Source organism: Lactuca sativa, chromosome 2, assembly GCF_002870075.4.
Source record: "Lactuca sativa cultivar Salinas chromosome 2, Lsat_Salinas_v11, whole genome shotgun sequence".
NCBI lineage: Eukaryota > Viridiplantae > Streptophyta > Magnoliopsida > Asterales > Asteraceae > Lactuca > Lactuca sativa.
In genome coordinates, this window is record NC_056624.2 from 189635620 (window position 1) to 189644267 (window position 8648).

The 8648-nt window shown below is 33.9% G+C and overlaps 1 pseudogene; it reads left to right on the forward strand.

The window, feature by feature from the left end:
• The first annotated feature begins 1516 nt into the window (after positions 1 to 1516).
• LOC111901480 (probable NAD(P)H dehydrogenase subunit CRR3, chloroplastic) lies at positions 1517 to 2192 on the forward strand (annotated as a pseudogene).
• The last annotated feature ends 6456 nt before the right edge of the window (positions 2193 to 8648 follow it).

The window sequence follows — 8648 nt, forward strand, 5'->3', positions numbered from 1 at the left end:
TGTCTTGTCTCTGTAATCAAACTAAAAAGTGATGGCCGGTTACATAGCTGGCAAAAGCGAGAAAAAAATATATATCACAAGGGGAAACGAAAAAACCATAGAACTTACAAGTTTCAACAATAGCGATACAAAATAAAGACTGGTTTGAATAGTAATTTCTTCAAACACCTAGAGCTAGGCTACCAAGTTATAATGAGCACCATGAAAAGAGAAATGAATTTGTGGGAATTAATGCTTAAATAAATAGAGAAAAGAGGATAAAGATGAAAGTTATGGTTCGAGAAAAGTTAAACGACAATGTCTTCCGACTTTTGAATTAAAACTCTTTCCATGTTCTTCTAAAATCTTGAAGGTGGAAGGCTCAAGTATAGGTAGATATTAGAAAGGCGCAGAACAATATCATTTAAAAATCATTTCATTTTTATGTCAAAATTTGCTTTGCCCGTTTCATTTTATAACAGGTAACATTGAAATTAGGGGTGTCCAACGGGTAAAATTTTCGGGTTTCGGGTTGAACGAATATTTCCTTAAGAAAATAATACCCGATACCCGACCTATATTGTAATTCGGGTTTTCGGGTTTCGGGTTTGAGGTCGGGTCGAGTAATTATCGGGTATACCCGAAAATTTCTTAAATGACACTTATTGATAATTTTTTATTTTTTTTATTTTTATATGTTGGTTGGTTTAATAAAGAATTAGGTAGAAAAATACTTCATACAATTAACATGTACATATATAATAACAATACAAATCATTATAATATGTTATATACTTTTTTAATTCCATTCCGTACGATAGTGAGAAACTGAGAATTGTGATGACGGTTCAGGACTTCAGCTTCAGCGTCGTATTCCCTTTGCAAGTTTGCATCGACTGTCGAGCCGTCGTTCATAAGAAGGAAACGAAGGGTTTTGTTTTATTTGAAGTGTGCGTATGTGACTGCATTGTATATTTGGTATTATTTAAAAAAACGAATTCGGGTATTCGGGTATACCCGAAAATAAATATTCATACCTAAAACCCAACCTATATTATTTTCAGCTTAACCTATTACCCGAATGTTCATACCCGTTACCCGTTCTACCCGAATTCGGAACGGGTCGGGTGGGTAGAACGAGTTTTAGGTTTTTTCAACAGGCCTAATTGAAATCGAGATCCACAAAACAAAACAAAACAAAAGACAACAACAGAAAGATGAACCTTAATTAATCAAAGATAATATGTTTGGGAAATGACACAAATGCCCTATAAAGTTTTTAGGGTTGGTCGATTCAGTCCTTAAAATTTTTGTCGGGCTTTATGGGGGCATAAACTAGGATACAACTTGCTTTTTTAGTCTCTTTCAACCTGTAATAGTCGGTTCACTATGTGACGGTGACCATTTAGACTAGAAAAACTCACATTATGCCCCTATAAAGCCAAAAAAAAAAAAAATTCGAGGATCAAATGCGTATGCCACAAGATCGAGTGATTTGGGAGAAGAAGAAACCTGATAATGGAATTAACCAATCCAGATGCTTATGCTTATGCCACACATTATCTCCTCTCTTTCTGATAAAACCAATCCAAATGCTAAACCCCAAGTTTGACGGATCAACCATGTTACACCATTACCTCCGCCATCAATCCTAGCCAGAAAACAAGAAAATGAGACAAAACCATCAGTTTTAGAAATAGAATGAGCTACTGGAGCAGGAATTTTGAAAGATCCTGACATCAACAGACATGTGTTTTCATCTAATTAAGTGAAATTCAGTAGTTAGTTTTGTTTATTCGATGTAAATTATGAACCTCTAGGTTCCCATTTTCCAATTTGAAATTTGTGCTTATGTGTTGTGAAATCAAATCACCAGTGTGAATATGAATCTGACTAAGATAAATTGTTGTTTGATACAATTTTGTCGAATTCAATTGGGAGAACGGAATAGGATGTGGAGAAGAAGCTTCGAGGGACTGGTGAATAGATAATTGATAAAACTGAAGTTTTGTCTCACTCTATTGGTAAATCAGTCATCATTTTATATGTGGTGAATTTTCCCGATTCAAGTTGTTTTATGCATTTAAGGGGAGAATATTCCGAAGGTGGTGTTCTTATGGATTCTTCCATTGTGGATCGTATCGTGTCTTGTGGCTTCTGGGGTTGTGTAGCTGCCAATCATCTCCGTATTTCTTGATGACCTACTCATGTGAAGTAAAAGCTAACCAATTTATTAAGTTTCTTCATTATCTCAAATCACTTCGATCTTGTGGCATAAGTATGTGATCCCTAAACTTATTTTTTTGGCTTTAAATGAGCATAATGTGAGTTTTTTTGGTCTAAATGGTCACTGTCGCATGGTGACCCAGCTATTACATGTTGAAAGGGACTAAAATAGTAGGTCGTATCCTAGTTTATACCCCCATAAAACGCGACAAAAACTTTAGAGACTGAATCGACTAACCTTAGAAACCTTGTAGAGCATTTGTGTCATTTCCCATTATATGTTTCATGTTTTGCAATTCCCAACAATAATCAAATTAAAACCAAATTTGAAAGCTAAAACGTAGATCACACAAAAGCAAAGAGGAAAAGAAAGCCAACCAGATAAATTTTGCTTCCAGCATGACAAGTCTATAAAAATTTCTTCGCCAAAATAAACACTTTTTTGAATATATGAAAACAAGATATATAATCTTATGGAATCTATGCATCAAGGTCTAGAAGCTCTTCCAACAATGGCAGCCACTGTTGAGAGAGGGATATATATGTATGTGTGTGTGTGTGTGTATATATATATATATATATATATATATATAGAGAGAGAGAGAGAGAGGGGGGGGGGGGGAGAGAAAGAGAAAGAGAAAGAAAGAAAGAAAGAAAACTAATTCTTAACTGTGTTGGAGAAGCATTGAAAGACAAAAGATGGTTGCTTCTTAACCAACACAACCATTCAAGAGAACCATCATAACTCTTTATCATAAACGATGTAACCCTTGACAAGGTCTAGAAGCTCTTCCAACAATGGCAACCACTGCACACACACACACACACACACACACACACACACACACAGAGAGAGAGAGAGAGAGAGAGTTACCGCTTAACTATGTTGGAGAAGCACTGAAATACAAAAGATGGTTGCTTCTTAACCAACACAACCATTCAAGAGAATTTCCATAACTCTTTATCAGAAATGATGCAACCCTTAACATTTAAAGCACTAATTCTTTTTTGTAGATGCCATAATGGTAAAACATACCAATTTGACATCTTTGATTGGTTTTGATCATGTTTTCTATTCGAAGAGACGGATTATTTAGAATTTAATCGTGTATTCATCTTTTGATAGAGCGAGGTCACGAATCATGGTAATCTTGCTTGGATTTATGAAACTGTAATGCAATAGAATAATTTACAAATAACAATTCGTAAATAGAAATATATTACTTTATATGTTAGGAAAAAACAATAGACTTGTTTTTTGAACTATGACCATTACGTCCCTTTGTGAATTGTTAGGAACCATTTATGTTATCTTATTAAACAATAGGAACGAACGTGGAATTAGTTAAAAGTAAAAAAAAAAAAAAAAAAAAAAAAAAAAAAAAAAAAAAAGAAGATATTGATGGAAATGCTCGTGCACTATTGGCAGGAACCATTTTTGCTATATTATTATACCAGAGGTTCAATTTTAATAAAATTGACCAATGTGCCCCTGCACCGTTAAGCAAAGATATGCGTTTGGGTTGAAGTTAATTATAAACAATGTTCTTACTCGTACAAACATATATAGTTTCACATATTATCAGGGTCGGTCTACAAGTGAAGGCCAGCTCAACTAGTTTTGATGCAATGGGTTTACATCCCCATGTGGGTTTGAGGTCAGGGTTTCAAACCCCGTAAAGCACAATTTGTGTGCCTCTTGCAAATATGTCTCATGTGTGGGGGAATTTCACCTGGAAATCCCCTTCGGGGCTAGGTTTATCCGCTTTGCAGAGCTCGAACTTGGGGTCTACTTTGGAATACTGGGTAGAGGCTTCCGTTGAATCATTTTGCGTTTCCAAAAGATCACGACCGGTCCTGTTGATATAAATATCATCAAATACTCACACGAGTCATAAAAAATGGTCATTATCTCTACTATAAGTTATATATATATATATATATATATATATATATATATATATATATATATATAATAAAAATGGACCCCAAAACAAATTGGGTCATGTGCAGCTGCCTACTTTGCCCCTATTCTCCCCTACCTAACCCATATATATTATGTAGCAAACAACTGGATACACTAATAACAACCAATTTGATACATGTTTAAAGTAAATAAATGATTTAATTAAGTCTGATTTTTTGGAAATAAAATGTATTATTTATTTTGTTTTATATGATGAAAAGATAAGAAAATATAATATTAGTCTTTTTTTAATGTTTAATTAAGTGCTTATATTGTGGAGATAAAGATGTATTTTTTATTTTATTTTTATAATACTAATAATTAGTGTCTATTTCAATATGATTCACATTATAAATTAAATTGCATTAAAAAATTATGAAAAATATATAAATGTAATTAAGCATGTAAATAAAGAGAGCGGAAAAAACATTCCCCAAAGCTTTTAGAAATTAACAAAAAAAAAGTTATTCTTTTATTAGAATTAGAATAGGTAGATTTGTTTACGTTTAAAATATTTAAATTAATGTATTTTAATAAATCCAGATACATTATGTCACATATCACACTTTCAATTATTTTGTCACATGTTATTTTATGATTTTTTTTATTTTATTAAATTTCACATAGTATTTAAATGTAATAATTGTAATAAATATAATAATAAATAGATATTAATTTCGTTAATGCAACTTTCCTTCTAATTTCAAATTTCTTAAATTAAAGCATAGTTAGTTTTCTTTGTTTATTTCAGTGTTTTAAAGTTTCCAACAATGTCTAGATTAATCTACGATTAGTTCCTAAGCGCTACCCGACCGACTAGAATGCACCTAGCGATTTATCTTTTCTTACAAGATGGGTTTGGTTCATTTATAAACACCATTATACCTCATTTCTCCTTCCTTCATCAACCTCCCTTTGTGAAAAACGACCCCAAACAAACCCTTAGTGAAAGAGTGCCTTTTGAGCCCATTGGAGGTGTTCTTGAAGAAGAAGATGGTGGTGAGAAGAGCATGGAGCTTAGAAGCATCTTGGATCTAAGATTACCTTCTTGTTAGCAACCTCCAGGAAGTATAAAATTCACATCTTGATCAATCCATCTTATAGATCTAGACACTTCTTCTTTTAAGACGCTTTTTGTCCCAAATATGATGATTCTTGATCATGGCATGTTGTTGACCCAATAAGTCATCCTTTCAGACCTTATGAGGGGTCTTGAGTCATAAAAATGTGGTCTTGAGGGTTAGTTTCACTCCATCCATGCTATAGAAGATTTTAATGCATTAAGCTGATGGGATTTTATGTTTTAAGCACTTAATGGACATGCAAAGTCATAAAGTTGGAAATTTTATGACTCAAGATGGTATTTTAGCCTTGGATCTGACTTTGGACGTGAAGATTTGGAGTATTAAGCTCTTAATAGAGAAAGGGATGAATTGATGTGTACGTTAGGCATACCAAGCGGTACAATGCGCGTACGCGGTTTAGCGCCTTGTAAGATGGTCAACCACCGAGTACGCCCCGCATACAGAAGAGAACGCCCAACGTACTCGGTTAAGTAGACTCGGTCGGGTTGGCTCAATTAGGTTGACTCAGCTAAGTGTTGACTTGATTTTTGATCATTGACCAGGTTTGACCAAGGATATTTTAGAAAAAAATATTATTAAGGGATAATGTTTTGACATTTAGAATTTAGGTTGAGCCGACATTTGGGAGCCGAGTATTGATCAACTATTCGTCAGACTGTGAGGTGAATTTCCTCACTGTACTTATGGTTCAATGGCACCAAGGCCGGCCCAACTGGATTGTTATCATGTTATTCCTTGATTGATGGTATGATGATTATGGGGTAGATCTATATGATTATAGGATAGCTGATGATATGCATAGACCCGTAGATCCGTATGACTAAGTGTGATTTCTGTCTGCATGGTTATTTGTCACATCCCAAAATCAGAACGGCAGAAACGTTTGGGGGCGGAGGACGTCATGTACAGTATCATAAAAATGCAAAGTAGTAAACAAGCAACAACATCATCCATTGCATTAATAGTATAATTTAATACAAGTGTGTTCTTTGAAAGTAGTAAGACACCAAAAATGAATAATCAAAATAAAATACGAGTCTTGAACATGCTCCGTCTTCTCAAAACCTGGTCGACTGTACCTGTCTACTGATGACCTGAGAATACAAGATATTTTGAAAGCGTAGATCAACATTTAAGCCGGTGAGTTCATAAGTATTTAGTGTCAATGTTTGTATAAGTTTACTGAAAGTGTTTGTAAATGTTCATTGTAAATGTTTGTATATGTTTGAAAACTCCTAGAAAATCCTATATTTTCTACTAGTATAAAAAGTAGTCTTCTACCAAGACCCGACTGTTTCACATGTTTGTTTCTTTGTAAAAGTGAAAGTTTTTCCCAAATATGACTATCATTACCAAAATATAGTTTTACATTACCCTTTATGTGAGAAGATCACAATTTGAATGCAATGGGAAACTGTGTGTGTAGTATAGTATTATATGTAGTTATCACTGTAGTAATAACTATCTTAAACCAAAAAGGCTTATATAAGGTAAAATGTGATGAGGTTGTTACCATACTAAACCGACTATAACACGACGATGTAAGACGTCGGAAGAAATGACATTTGGCACCCGTAGACTTGCAAGTCCCACTGTAGCGAACAACAAGGTGTAGGATAGTCAATCCAGTATAGATCTATACGCAAACTCACGCTCTCCCTCCAGGAGATTCTGGTTACAAAATATGACACAACGAAATGGTCGTTGTGTCATGAAGTAGTATCTCACATTATGTTATCTTTGAACTTTGTTATAGTATACTCGTTATAGTAATAGTATTCTCTATATAGTATTCTCTGTATAGTATTCATTGTTATAGTATTCTCTGTTATAGTATTCTCTATCTAGTATTCTCTGTTATAGTATTTGTCTATGATAGTATTCTCCTAAACTATACCTATTATAGTTTACTAGTGATTTCTATAATTGAATAAATGAAGGTATACATTTGCTACCCAAAGGTACTGAACTGATTGATAGTACTTTTAAATCTACATATGTATACATAATATATAGCTAATATTTAGACGACATTCGGACAAATAACTGATACCCTAAGGCCACATCCAAACAAGGAAAAGGAAATAAAGCAAGTTATCAGTCCTAAGTCCTTTAAACATTACTTATATAACTATACGTATACAGACATGCTTTTAACAATATATAAGTTTAAAAAGAGGTTTTGAAATACATTTGAAGAGTTTAACAATAAATATTAATGACTTGATGTCAGTTTATAAAACGATTTAAAAGTAGTTTGTTTGATAAGACAGTTTTATTCAAAGTATAAGAAATCCTTTGTTTGAAACACAGTTATAAATCACATGTGATTGATTATATAACTAGTATGTTTTCTACTTGTATTCCCCCACCCCCTATAAAAGCATTTAAAATCATTTAAAAGATAAGTTAAGGGGTAGAACTCACCTGTAGTGAGTGGTTTGGATGAATGAGTGGTATAGGATGCTAAGTGCCAAGTGAAGACTTGAGCACACACACGAATCCTATTTATCATATAATGATACATATATGCATCTAATTAGTATTTATAACATCTAATCTTGAAATGGAACAACCTTAGGGACTAGGAAACACTTGTTATGAAGTGTTAAACCACATAGGGTTGCATATAAGGGGTGTAGGGCCTCACATAGGAGTCTACGGCCCAAATGGTAATACCCCCATGAGTTTACGGCCCAATGATTTTATGGCCGTAAACTCATTGTATTTTGTACCATTTTGTGTGTTAAGGACTTAAAATCATGAAGGAAGTGATCTACTCTCATGTCTAAGCCTTAGGAGGGATTTGTGGCACAAGTACACCACTAATTAGGGTTTACGGCCAAGGGAGATTGTCTTGGCCGTAAACACCTTTTGTTCTTGAATTCTTGATGTTTTCAAGTTGTTTATCATGTGATTCACGTATATATCAAGCTAAGGAAATAGTACTTACGATATAGAAGCTTGATAGGGTGATTAAGGTCCAAAAACACTAGTGTGTGTTCTTGGTGTTCTTGGTGAAATGAAGAACACTTGAAGATCTATCAAAATGGGGTGATTTCATGGATGAAATCAAAGGGTTGTACTAGATAAAGAGATATAACAACAAATCAAAGGAAAGAATTCTTACATTTTTGGAAGATCAAGATTAAGATCCTATGATACTTGAGAGAGAATTTGGGTTTTCTAGACTTGAAATGAAATAAATGAGGAAAAGTGATGGAATCTCATGCATATAGCATGAGTTTACGGCCCACATGAATTTATGGCCGTAAACTCATGGTGGTGTGGCCGTAAACTCCATATGAGGGGGTTTAAAGCTTGATTAAGGCATAATGGGCTCAAGCAGATACTTTCTAACACCCGATCCTTGAATGTACTATGCTTAGAAC